The 14,709-nt window shown below is 40.5% G+C and overlaps 1 protein-coding gene across 1 annotated transcript in view; it reads left to right on the top strand.

Moving 5' to 3' along the window:
- The window catches only part of LOC125485732 (F-box/LRR-repeat protein 5-like), an 80,517-nt gene that overhangs the window by 63,912 nt on the left and 1,896 nt on the right, over positions 1 to 14,709 (top strand). The gene's annotated exons all lie outside the window — the stretch shown is intronic.

The raw sequence follows: 14,709 nt of genomic DNA, 5'->3' as shown, positions 1-14,709 counted from the left end.
AGGATGCCTAGCCTGAAGAAGTTACCCTCCTCCCTCCGGACAAACCTCAGGGGATCTCTCTCCCACTGCAACTCTCTCGTAATCTCTTCGGCCTTGAAACTGCTTGACAATGTCCTGAAGCAAACCAGGTACTACAGCCACATCACCTTTCTTAGTACCTGCCTACGGAACCAGATCATCCCCAATGGACTACAGTCCACATTCAGGCCTTCCCAATTTGGCCCCAACCGTGACAATGTCTACATTCATAGCATTGAGATCCTTCAGAAGCGTTTCTCCCTGCGACTCCTGAAACATTCCATTTCTGATGAAGGGTCTAGGCCCGAAACGTCAGCCTTCCTGCTCCTATGATGCTGCTTGGCCTGCTGTGTGCATCCAGCTCTACATCTTGTTATCTCAATTAAACTAAATGTCTGGTTAAATGGTCAACCAGTTTTGATGAATGTCAATACTAGGGTAGCTGTATCAGTGGTTGCAGAACCAATCTTTAATAACCCCTAAGTTTGTGGAAGACCTTGGCCAGACTGAGAACTTATAACGGGGAACCACTCAATGCTGATAGACCCGATTAAGGTTATGACTTTTGTTTTGATCTCCTATGAGAAGCAGTTGGTGCAGTTACCTCTGATTGCAGTAAAATGCTCGGGACAAGCTTGATGGGGTGGAATTGGCAGTGAAAGATCTACCTTGAGTGGCTCAACATTTTTCAATTAGAAAATAGCTACTTGAGTGAAATCCTAATTAAATACCCAGAAGTTTTTCAGGAAGGTCTAGGGACTATCAAAGGAGCCAAAGCCACCTTACAAGTTGACCAGGAAGCAATTCCGCGATTCTGCAAGGCCTGCCCAGTGCCATTTGCCTTACGTGCAAAAGTAGAGGCAGAAATCAGGATGCTGGAAAATGAAGGAATCATCAAATCTGTACAGTTTGGGGAATGGACAGCAATGGCCATGCCAATTGTGAAGCCTGATGGGCCGGTTTGCCTTTGTGGGGATTTTAAGCAAACAGTACATCGCGTCTCGCAGCTGGATAAATACCCAAACCCTCGCATAGAGGACATGTACACAAAACTGGCACAGGAACTGTCTTGCACAAAGCTGCACATGAGCAATGCATACCTGCAATTGCGGCCAGATGAGGAATCCCAGAAGTATCCCATAATGAATATCCATAAGGGTATGTTCCAATATACAAAACTGCCATTTGGAGTATCATTCATTTGTACCCTTTCCAGCAGATGGATAACATATTACAAGGTTTACCCTAGGTTGTTATTTATCTGAAAGATGTGCTAATAACCAGGAAGACTAATAAAGAGCACTTGGAGAACTTGGACTTAATGCTTAAATGTTTCTCCTAGACGGGAGTATGCTTAGGGGAGAAAAATGCGTGTTTCAAGCACTCAAAACTGACCAGCTTGGACTGTAGATTTGACAAGTTTGGGTTACACCCATTGGAAGATAAAGTGAGGGCGAGCAAAAGTACCCCTGCTTCCACGTCTTTACCGGAGCTTAGGTCTTTTCTGGGGTTGGTGAGTTATTACAGAAAATTCATATAACCTGGCCTCCATCTTGGTGCCCTTACAGCTGCTATCGAGGAAGGGTCAGCCTTGGAAATGCTCATGTAGTCAAATAGCTTTTAAGGAAGTGAAAAAGCAGCTATCGCCATCGAAGGTGTTGGCCCACTATGATTCCAAGCGAGATGTGGTGCTGACGTGCAATGCCTCCCTGCATGGTATTGGGTAGTGTTGGCTTACCAGTGACCTAACTGAGAAGAACGCCCCATTGCATATGCTTCCCAGACGTTGGATGATGCCGAAAGCAAATACATCTGGACAGAGAAGGAAGGTTTGGCAGCATTCTTTGATGTGAGAAAGGTCCATCAATACTTTTAAGGACAAATTTTTAATGGTCACAGACCATAAACCCCTGCTAGGGCTACTCAAAGAAGAAAAAGCTATGTTGCTCATAGCTGCTAATCAAATTCAGCAGTGGGCCTTTATTCTCAATGCATACAATTACAAGTTAGAACACTGTCTAGGAGGCCAAGTGGCAAATGTAGGTGCCTTGAACCACCCCTACTGGCATATACAACACCAGTGGTGCCTCCCCCGGAAGAGTCCATTCTGGCTTTAATCTTTCTGGATACCCTTCCAGTCACCACTTGCAAACATCATGCTCTTTTAATCAAAACATTGAAAAGTTAAGTGCAGCTATTGCAGACCAATCAGGAATTATCAGTGAAACAACACTTTGAGATAGAATGGGAAATATGTGGTTGAAAAGGAACTGTTAGCATGTATTTCTAAAGCAGAAATCATGTTTAACCAACCAAAAAAAATATAAACAGAAGTCTTAAAGAGTGTCTCCTCATTCTAAGGACCGGTTCTGAGCTGGCTGGTCAGAGTCCATGTACTGTGCACATCTAAACAAAGGGTGACTTGGGTGATGGGATGCCAAACTCTGTGCAGTTATGTCATCTATCATATAAAATATAACTTGTAACAAGTTGCTAATGTGCAATAAACTATCTTGTTAATATCACATTAAAACAAAGTGCTAAAGAAACTCATCAGGTCTGTCAGTATCTGTGGAGAGAGTATCAGGGTTAATGTTTTGAGTCCAGCATGGCTCTTTTTAAGAACTGGTAATATTATTCTTCACTGGGGTAGTAAAATAGAAATCAAGCACCACTATTCCCAGAGTGGTAACAAAAGTTAAAAATTTTATCAATGTACACAAAGTTCCCAATTTACCTGCAGCAGATGCTGGAAATCTAATATAAAAAGAGAAAATGCTGGAGAAACTCAGTAGGTCTGGCAGCATCTGTGAAGGCAGTTAACACTTCGAGTTTGATATGACTCTTCCTCACAGCTGAAGAGAGCTGGAAAATGGTGTTTTTTTAATACAATTGATGGAAGAGAGGAGGAGCAAGTGGAACAGATGGTGAGAGTCAGTCTCACCATCAGAGTGTATTGATTGTAATAAGGTTAGCCAGGTGGACCTGATAGAATGAGTTTCCTGATTGGGCCTGTTAATCTGGTCCAATCAGGAAGCTCTATCTGACAGATATAAACAGGAGTGTCAGAGGTACCATTCATTCTGAGAGCTGACTCTGAGGAAGCTGGATCAATGTCAAGGGTGCTCTCATAAGAGACTGGACCTGAAGTCATACCCCTTAATGTGTAAATGTTCTCAGTCTAGCTGAGGCCTTAAGCAAATTTTAGGATTACAGTACATAGAGAATTTTGTTAAAGGCTGGTTCTGCAATCACTGAAATGGCTGTACCAGTATTGACCTCCATTAGAACTAAACCATTTAACTAGATTTTTATTTTGATTGGTTCTGATTTGGATGTTGTTAAGCAACTTAACTGCTTCAAACAAGGTAGGCTTTCCAGAGTGTGCACTCTCCTGGATACTGGCCCCCAAATTCTCTTACTCCATTTAGATCTAATGGGATTCTTTTGGTGCCTTGAGTCTGCTTACTGGCAGCAACTACAATGGCTTGCTGGCCCACATCCTGAAGAAAATTTTAACCGTTGGCCAAGGCTAGGCTTTGTTTTGGGGTTTTGTTGTGGGCTGTTCTAGAGTCTCTCTATTCAGGATATATCCTGGAGTGAGATTACGCAATTGCCTTCACTCTGAATACCCTGCGATCATATGCTCCACTTGTTGCATTTTTCAATGATAAAGCTAGCTGTTGGGCCTGTTTGAAGTCCAGTTGGGCTTCAGCTAGTAGGCACTTTTGCATGGTTACATCTTTAATCCCACTCTCATCACCACTGAAATAACTTGAGGCTGGTATCCTGTTACCAAGTGGAAAGCAAAGAGATAGCCACTTGAGCTAACTGATGAATCTACAACTGGTTTAATTCAAAGTGCAACAAAGCTTGGTGAACAAATAGCTATGATAGATTTAAGTCTGATGTTAGATGCTGAGGGGACTTAGAAGAAGTAGATTCATGCAAAATATTTGGCTTCCTTATCTTCCCTGGGTGATTACTTATTGACTGTGACAGAGATCGTGCCAAGGCAGAAACTATTCTCAAATAGCAGATTTGAGGAAATTAACATGTTGGTTTCACCACTAATGCAGTTGCTGACAGCATAGAAAAGTATACAAATCAATCAACAAGTTGAAGTATGTTATGACCAGGTGAGGAGTGATGAAATCAGTATTATAAATATCTGTTCCTCTGCACTCTGCCCAAAAGCTGTTTGTTTGAAATACACCTCACTCATTCATTCCCATGTCTGGGTTAATTTTTCTTTTCAAAATGCTTGATAACCTGCAAGTGAATTTCATCCCAACATGTGAAACTTCTAGAAAGACGTAAATCAAAAATAGGAAATGAGGTTTCTTTAACTAGTTTTAGGCCTTTTGAGAAAATGCTCATTTGGCTTAGACTGTCTTTGTTTACCTTACATTGGTTTCATGAGCTTGGCTCAGCCTGGTCTGGTGACCACAAGTGCAAGAATTCTCTGAGTCCATACTGAAAAGTTATGCAGACTACTAGTGCCAGATCTCTTACTAAAAGAATGTCCAGTGTTGAAGTCACCTCCGGTGCAAATCCAGATCTGACGAGATGAAACCATTATTTGCTGAATAGTAAAATCTCCAGATTAACTGAATTTGTTAAGTTTGAGACTTAAGGGAAGATAAGAAGGTGGTATATGTATGTATATCAACAAATGTATATTATGAACAATGGATAAAAAAGGTTTGAGGGAAATGTATATCGGTCTGAAAGGGTCAATACTTAGGAGTGCCCTAAGCTCCACCCACTATGGCAATGTCCTGTGGATTTGAGGGCTGAACAGGTTAGGACCTCAAAAATGGTGAGACATATTATTTGGTCTTCTCAAAGTCTCTGTAACAATCTCTGTCGCATCAATGCAAACTGTAACTAGTTGTTAACATGCTAAAAACCATTTTTTGTTAACTACAAGAGACTTTTCTACTTAGGCCAGGAGTGTTTTTGTTCAAACACACTAGACCAAGCAGTTTCCTACAGGTTAAAAGAGGATGGTATCAGTATCCTTCAGCATGAGCAGCAGTCATGACATTGGAATGCTGAGTAATATTTCAAAAACTACCAATGTCCTGGGGATCTGGGTTCAAATGCTACCATGGCAGATGATGGAATCTGAATTCAATAAAAATCTGGAAACAAGAGTCTGATGATGACCATGAATCCATTGCCATTGTTGGGAAAACCCATCTGGTTCCCTAATGTCCTTTAGGGAAGGAAACTGCCATCCCTACCTGATCTGGAGTACATGTGACTCCAGGACCATTACAATGTGGTTGACTCTTAACTGCCCTCTGGGCAATTAGGGATGGGCAATAAATGAGGTTTAATTAAGGAAACTAATTAAGGAAACTTCAATGGCCTAGCTGGCGATTTTCCTCATACCATGAATGAATAAAAAAAATTCTACTTTACCAAATGCATCAAACTAACTAGACATTGAGAAAATTCAGCATGGAAATCAGAATAGGTACCTGGAAACTTCAGCACTCTGCTTGCTCCAAAGGATCGCTGTGTCGCTTAGGATCAAACAGGACATAAGGATACGATCTACATGCACCATCTGACTGCATCCCTCATCCACTGGCATCCAGCATTTGCCAACTTATGACAACCATCATTGCACCTGTCTTATCCATTGGCAGGATGATCTTCAAGTACAGGCTAACATTGCTGGGAGTACAGGCAACTAGGGTTAAGAAGGAGGGCAGGCACACAAGGACAAGGACTCAGCACATTGGATTGGACTAGACTGCATCTCAGGGATACTCATTTGCTCTGTTAGCATTCGCACACTTAGCACCTACTTGCTTACTCAATGCAACTATGCCTTGTTTTGTTTTGCCAATACTATGCCATTTTCGTATACTTTGCTTTGTATTCCATTTGGCTATTCTATTTTCATGCTAAAAATACTCTTAGTATTGTACCCAACAGCTATAATAATTGTGTAACATAATCATAAGTAATTAATTTTTAAGTTTGCAATTTAATGGGAAAGTGAACACAATAGTTGTAGTGCATTATCGCAATGTAGTGACAAGTAGCGCAGTGATGAAGGGTCTAGGCCCAAAACGTCAGCCTTCCTGCTCCTATGATGCTGCTTGGCCTGCTGTGTTCATCCAGCTCTACACCTTGTTATCTCAGATTTTCCAGCATCTGCAGTTCCCACTATCTCTCTCAGTCAAACAACCAACCAGCTTGCCTTGATGGTCAGCAGTCATCAGTTAAGGGTGTGTAAATCTTGTTGTACAGCAGTGTACTACATCAACAGTATGCTTGTACTATGTGCCAGCAGCTTATGCATCACACACAATGTATCTACAGCAAGCAAGCAGCCACGTCTCAAAGTCTTAGGGGTGTATTCTTCACTGAAATCCAGGAAGTAGCTGTCAGTCAGGAGGCTCCAATCAAGGGCAGCATCCCAAAGCAGTCCAGAGGATTGGCCACTTCAGGCATCTGGTCAGTCTATTCTCTGGGACTGTGCCTGCAGTCCAAAGAGTTAGGAATCATCAGTCTTGTGCTCCAAATTGGCTAGTCAAAGGAGTAGGGCTAATGTGTTTGGAGAGACGTACAGAAGTTTGGCTACTTCTTGTCCAGGGATATAGAAACTAAGGAGAAAATGGAGTGGTCGGTGAGGGAAGAGGGCTTTCGCTGCAGGAAGGAGACTTGGGAAAATATTCTTTGCGGATGGGGGATCTGGGGTCAAAGGCGGAGTGGCAATTGTGAAATGTAGCAAAAGTATCTGCAAGGTGGAGATCGATAAAGCATGTACGGGAAAGGGTTTATGGGAGAGAGGTGTTTGTCCACAGTCAGGAATATCCTAGCTTCAAAGGGACAGCAGTATTTAACCACAGTTGGCATGGTCACCTGACATGTCTACGGCTTGGTGTGTGCATGGGTGGGGTGTGGTGGTGGTGTATGGTGGGTAATGGTATACAAGTGTTGGCTCATGTAGACGAGTTGCATGAGGATCTGGGGAGGTGAGAAGCCTTTGGGGTTCACAGGAAAGGCTACCAGGAAGGGGATTCGGATGTTTGGGAGCACACTGAAACATAGAGGTGAAGACCAGAAGCCACTGTCCAAGGAGTGCTTACTGTCACCCTTCATCATGCTATAAATCGGAAATGTACAATGGCAACAAAAATAACACACAGATTGGGCCAGGTTAGCGTCTGGACCTGTGGGAAAAGGGATTGCAGGACCAACTAATGCGAGGGCTTTTGAAAGGAAAGAACATGGCACAGACTGCAGGGTCCCTAATCTCTGGCCATCCTAATGTATTACCCCTGCCTTTGCTGTACACTCCTTGTCACAGTCCTCACTGACTGAATCACTTGCACCATCACTTTTGGACACAAAGGCCTATTATTTCCAGTTGCGGTAAGCTCTCACCACAAACATTAATCCATGTATATATGTGGCCATGAATTTAAGCCTCATGAAGGAACAGTTACATTTCAAACTACACAGAGAGACAAACAATCAGATGTAAGGTTAAAGCAGTGTCATTTTTTAAAAAGTTCCAAATAAAGAACAGTGCACTGTCACCTATGCTACTTAATTGTCCCCAATAATTTTTCTTCTTCCTCTCCCTCCCACTACATCTTAGCGAACTCCCTGGTTCCACAGCTGGGTGGAGGTTTGGTTGGGTGACCTCAGGGATATGTATCTAGACGTGCTGAGGTTCTTTTTGTCAAATGCAAGTGGTTATTCCTCAGCACGAACTTCCAAGAGTCAGAGGGAGTTGTGTGGTAGACAGCCATGTCGATGGTTCTTCTGAGGCATTTGTAATCTCAGAGGCCAAGGACATGGCTTCTGTGGGAGCCAGTTTCACAGAGGAGGTGGTGAACATCTTACTGGTAACTGGAAGGATAAAGAGAGAGAAGCCATTATGGCCAGTGGTCAGACATGATGTGCAATGAATGAGATTAATAGCAGGGTTGATGGGAAAGTTACTGTGGAATGAAGAGGGATATACTCATTTAGAGAGGTCAAAAATCACACAAGACCAGGTTATAGTACAACAGGTTTATTTGAAGATACAAGCTTTCAGAGTCTCGCTCCTTCTTCAGGTAACGGTGAGAGAGGTGGCATAAGACACAGAATTTATAAGCCAAAGATCAAAGGGTCATAGAACTGATGCAAACGTATTGAACAAACCTAAGATGGCTGTTAAATCTTCTATCAGTCAGAAAGCAGACCTGTCTGCATTTGCAGATATGTTATTGCAGATATATTCTATTTTGTTCAAAAAGCACACAATTTGTAGACAGTCAATGTGGCATTTTATAAATTCCTACTTTGGAAATAAAACCAGTCTGACTCCAGGTTAATACACAGCCAGATTCTAAACAAGGCCTCACACCTAAAATGCCTTGTTTGATCTGAGATGTCACCTCTGGTATACTGATAAAACCTTTAATTATCTCGGGGCAGTGAGTTGAAAGAAATTCCGGGATTTACATATTAATCCTTTCTAACCAATTAAAGATTTAACAGCCATCCTAGGTTTATTCAATACATTTGCATCAGTTCTATGATCCTTTGATCTTTTGAGGTTGTAGATTTGCTCGCCGAGTGCCTCCAATAGCTGATGATGTTACCTAGCGGGTGACGAAACATCTGCAATGAAACACACCGGCTCAGCGTGCAAATCTACACCTCATCCACAACCCGAGCTACAAATCATCTCAACATAACCTTTGATCTTTTGCTTATAACGTCTATGTCTGATGCCACCTCTCACTGACACCTGAAGAAGGAACGAGACTCCAAAAGCTTGTGTCTTCAAATAAACCTGTTGGACTATAACCTGGTGTCGTGTGAATTTTGACCTTGTCCACCCAGCCCAACACCGGCACCTGCACCTCGTTTGGCGAGGCATGGATGTTTCAGCATCTCTGCAGAAGTGGAACCTGCCTTCTCCTGCTAGGACCAGGATTCTGTACTTTTATGGGCTAAGAAGCCTAATGTCAACAACTGTCCATCAATACAGATACAAGATCAAATGATTTCACTGGTAATCTGGGGGTACCAGTCACAGCCCCAAAACCATCCAGTAACCCTTAGCAGAATGATGTTCCACTGGTTGGATGTGAGTTAAGGTATCAAGCAGGGTCCAAGAGAGGTTGCAATAACAGTTGCTTGGGGTAGGATGCAGTCCAGCCACTGATATCCTGGTCAGAAGCAGACCTAGACTATTAGAAAATGAATACTCCAGTTGAAGATGCATCAACTTTCAATCTTAAACCTCCAAGCCTTAACTCAACTGAGCGAGGGCAGTAAACATTGATCATTAAGAAGTTTCCTTGTCCATGTTTGACCTGATGCCATGAGACTTCATGGAATCCAGAGTAAATGCCAAGGACTCCCATGAGCATTCTCTCCTAACAGTAAATATTACGTTTCTGATGGGCCAGTCCTGCTAGTGGATGGTGATGAAAGAGTCTGAGATGTGGATGATAGGCATGATTCTATGAATATGATAATGACCAGCAGTTGCTTGAATAGACTGTAGGACAGCTTTGCCAATGTTGGTATAAGTCCTGGATGCTCTTAAAAAGGATTTTACAAGGTTGACGGGGCTTGGTGTGTCTTTTTAGTGTCGAAATTCAATATATAGGATGTATATCTGGTTTTACTGTTATTGTACTTTTTTTCTGTAGCTGACTGATACAACCAATTGGCTTACATTTCAGAGGCCAGTTAAGTGTCAGCCATATTTTTGTGATTCTGGTACATAGACTGTAGGTCACATTTGACAAGGGAGATTTTAACCTCGAGCTGCATTGTGTCCAAAAACAGCCTACCAGGCGTCTAGAATCCAGTAAATATTCTAAGGAGCAAGAATCAGAAAATTTAAGAGGGGAATGAACTCAGATTAACTGCTTTTATCTGTAGAGATTGACTCTTAATGAATGACTGGCTACGGGAAGTAGTCTAAAGTAAAATAAAGGCTGGTGGCTAGAAGTGGATATTTAGTGAACTGGGAGGCGTGTCTACTTGCCATGATAAGAATAGAAACACATCAAGAAACACCAAGAGCAGTACAAAGATTTAAGATATAAGGAATTCTTTAATTGTGTCCTGATTTCTACTGACTGTGTGTTAAACACCTAAACAGATGCACTGAAGTGGTTTAAAGTGTCAGTGAGCATTACACAGGATTACTTGGCCATCCAGTCCAATCAGTCAATTCCAGCATTTACATTCCACTCAAAAACTTTTCCATATTTCTTCATCTACATCTACCATAAAAACTATTTATTCTCTTCCCCATCAAACATTCTAGTGTCCACTTAAATACATCAATGCGATTCTGTTCGAACACTTCCAACGATAAAAAATTTCCCATGCTTACCTCTCTTTAGGTAAAGACATTCCTTCTGAATTCCCTATTGGAATTCTTAGTAACCCTCTTATATTGGTGGCCTCTATATTCTTCCCCACAAAAACGTTTTCTCTCCATACCTATCTACAAAAGGTTTCATAATTTTAAAGACCTCTTCAGGTCACTCCTCAGCCTTCTGTTTTTCACAGGGAAGACACTCAGCCCTTTCCGAATATGTATAGACACACGTTTCCAATCTCATCCTTGCATATCGTCTCTGCAATTTCTCTTGTGTCTTCGTGTTCTTTGTATAACCAGAACTACGAATACTATAAATACAATCTTTCTTTTCAATTCTATTGTTCTTGTAATAGAGCTTAATGTTTGATTTACTTTCTTGTGGCCTTGCTAACCTGAAACACAACATTTAATGATTGTATTTGTACTCTGAGATCCCTCTACTCTGTTTAGACCTTTGCTTTTCAAGTGATCTCGTCATTCTTCCTATCAAAATGCACAACTTCAGATTTATAAGTGTTAAACTTTATCTGTCAATAATTTGTCCTCATGTAATATCTTATCGTCCCCCTCTGGATAGACTATTCACCCCTACTAATTTGATGTCACCATTAAATTTAGATATCGTGTTTCTGATTGCAAAGTCTGAGTCATTAATGTAAATTGTGAACTGCAGTAGTTCCAGCAGTGATCCTAGTGCCACTCTGAATAATCACTGTTTACTCCCATTTTCTGCTTTCTGTCCTGAAGCCAGCTAGTAATCCATCCTGTCACTTGTCATTTTGAGTTTGCTTTCTCTGGCCATGTTCATTAGTTTATAATGGACCTTACTGAATGAAGGCCTTTAAAAATCCAGACAACTTACATCAACAACATTACCATTATCTCCATGGTTACCTTCTCAAAAAGATCAATGAGGTTGATCAAACAGGATTTACCCTTTTGAAATCCTTGCAACTATTCATTATTATTTTTCTCATTTCTCGATGTTCTAGCATCGGTTCATTTGATAAGAAGATCATTATTTTTCCTACAACTGACATTAAGCAAACTGGCCTATAATTCCATGATCATGTTCCCTTCTTAAGTGTAGGAATTACATTCATTATTCATCAATTTGCTGGCACTGCCAACAAACAGTTAAATATGAGTAGGAATACCTCTGGTAATTCTTTGTTAGATTCTTCCAAAATAATTGAGATGCAATCCGTCCAGATAGAAGTTTTACTCTTTTTGAGATTGTTTAGTTTATGCAATACATCCCCTTTTTTTTTAACTTAAATGTACTAATCTAATTGCTCCTTTCATCTTACAATGTTATATGTACCTTTTTTTTGTCCAGCTGTACACTGAATCAAAGTAAGCAGTCAATATTTATGCCTTCTATTTTTACCTATAGTATTATCTTGTTTATCCCTTAAAACTATTTAATGCCTGGTCCTTAATTGTTCCCTTACGTTTTCATGCATCTCTGGAATCGCAATTGCATTTAGCTTTTCCTTTCCTTTTCGCAGAACATATTTTTTCTGGTGGGCTTTCTAAACTTTTTAAAATGTTGTTGTTCTATATCATTATTTACCAACATAGTTGCCCATTTTGTTTTCCAAAGTTGTATTGTCAATGGCATACTATAGTAGGCATAAAATTTAGAAGTAGTTACGCTTTTTAAATACCTTGGTTGATCTGGCAAACATTTGTGCCGTCTGGATTGCACTGATTTATTGATCAGTACTTATTTGATTTCTATCCATGATACACACTGGACAGAAATTAGACAAAAAATTGTAAATCTGAAAATACATATGCATTTGGAAACTACACCTTCACTTATTATGAATGCTTGTCACAATCTTGTCTCATTGTTATTTTCAGTGTTTGTACACTAGACTTTCACTAGTCATGATTGTTTATCACAGATTAAAGCAAAATTAAAGTGGGAACTTGTAGGGTATATCATTGTGCATGACTGATAGGCTGTTCCTTCAAACGAGGATTTTCAATCCAGGCATTGAGCTGAAAATCTGAGCCAAAATGTCTGAATGTGTTTAATTAATTACTGTTGTAGTCTAAGATTGATATTAATAAAGTGTGGCTCAGTTGGTAACATTCTTATCTCTGAGTTGGAAGTCCGTGTGTGTGAGTCCTTACCTTAAGATTTGGGTGCAAACTCCAAGCTTGACATGACAATGGAGCAACAAAATGTTGCACTCAGATATGTTTTGAATTCAACGTGAAAAATCCTATGGCACTATTTCAAACCATAGAGGGCTTCTATCTGGCCAATGCCAGTAAAAAAATCATTTAAACATGATCTGATCACTACCAGGTTGTTATTTTGTGGGGATCTTGATGTAGCAGTGAATTTGTACACATTTCCTTCATTACAATAGTGACTGCACGTTAAAAAATTGCATTATTTGATTAAAACGTTTTGGAGCATTCTGAGGTCATGAAAGACACTGTATAAATGCAGGTCTTTGTTTATGTAGATGGCATCTCTTCTTCAAGAATAAGCAAAAATTAATGTGCAGTGGAGTAAATTGACAAATATACTCACTGATGCTTTTGAAAGTCGCCCAACCAATATTGCTGCATCCACGGAGACTCAACTGAATAACAAAAGGACGATAGCTCCGCAAAAGATTTGCTATGTCATTGTCTTCAATCTGTTTTCTTACTGGGGAAAAATTAATCTGGAATGAAAGGTTTCAAAATTAAGACACAGTAAAGCATCATGTAGACAACATGCCTTTTTCATGATGTGACTTTACAAGTGCAAAGGTTTTTTGCAAAAAGGGATGATGCATATTTTGATTTCACGGTCCTGTGTTTCATTTAACATTTAGAGATTCATCCAGTCTAGTTTGAATAGGAAAACCAACCATCATGCCATGGAACATTGATAGATCAATTTCCATCCATTTACTACAAATGGAGTTTTGATGTTCCTATATTTAAAATGAAATAGAAAAACAGTCTTTTCTTCAGTCCTTCTTATATGAAATTTAGCTTATGCAAAACACTGCTGTACATATCCTAACTCATCCTAGTTTCCAAACACCTAACACCCTATGTTCATTGGTCAGTAATCCCTGTATGGTCTGGTGTCTGGTGATTGGAATGAGGATGGCCAGGTGGAACTCATCAAGTATGAAATCCCTGAATGGGATTGTTAACCTGGGCCAATCAGGGAGACCTGGCTGACAGATATAAACAGGAAATTCAGAGCGTCTCTTCTCTCTAGGGACTGGCTCTGAGCTGGTTGGTCAGAGTCCATGTATGTTGCACATGTAAGTAAAGGGTGACTTGATTATTGAATACCAGCCTCTGTGCAGTTACTTTAGTGGCAAGGAGAGAAAATTGCATGCCCCTGAAAAAAATTTACTTGCAACTGTCCTTGAGTTGGACTAAGCATTTTTGGCATCATACCTTAATTTGGAAAGCTTGACTTGTTCGATCCTGCTGTCGAAGACAGGGCCCAGTATGTGGAAAGAATGCATTTTTTTTTCTGGGCAAAAAACAGCAGGGCAGATGAAAAGTAATGAGTAATACTTCTGACTGCTTGTGGACCCGCAGCATTTTTGGTTGTTAGGGGCCTAACTTTCTCTGAGGCACTAGATACTAAAACCTTTCATGTGTTGACAGATTTAGTCAAGGTGTATTATGATTCTAAGCCCCCTCTAATTCTGGGATGTTATTGGTTTTATTCAGCAGTTCCTAAACCTCTCCATCTTTCTCTTTCTTTAAGACAATCCTTAAAACCTATCTCTTTTTCCAAGTTTTTGACCAGCCATCCTAATATCACCTTAAATGGCTTGGTGTCAAAAATGTTTTGATAATCAACATGCCTTAGGGTTTATCACTATATTGAAAGTACTGTATAAATGTAAGTTGTTGTTATATAAAGGAGTGGGCAAAGGTCATTCTGAGAGAATGAACAGCTGCTAATGGGCACTATTAGAAGCTGAAAACAGGTTGTGTGTGGCAGCAGCCTATGTGATGGCAAGGCCTAGTGTGTGGGGGTTGGGTTTGGACATGGGAGAAGGTACCTCAAGTCCTAAAATTGTTGAACTTGATATTAAATCCCAAGCAGAAAATGAGGTGCTGTTCTTCCAGTTTGCACTGAGATTTACTGGAATACCGCAGCAAGTCTGAGACACAGATGAAGTGGCAGGCAACTGGAAGTTCGGGGTTTTTTTTTTTTTGCAGAAACAACGTAGGTGTCCTGCAAAGTGGTCACCCAGTCTGGCTTTTACTTCCCCAATGTAGACGAGACTACGTTGTAAGCAGCGAATACTGTAGATTAGATTGAGTGAAGTGTGGGT

Source organism: Rhincodon typus, chromosome 22, assembly GCF_021869965.1.
Source record: "Rhincodon typus isolate 14 chromosome 22, sRhiTyp1.1, whole genome shotgun sequence".
NCBI lineage: Eukaryota > Metazoa > Chordata > Chondrichthyes > Orectolobiformes > Rhincodontidae > Rhincodon > Rhincodon typus.
The sequence above is the reverse complement of the archived record's forward strand: the minus strand, read 5'-3'. Positions and strand labels throughout refer to the sequence as shown.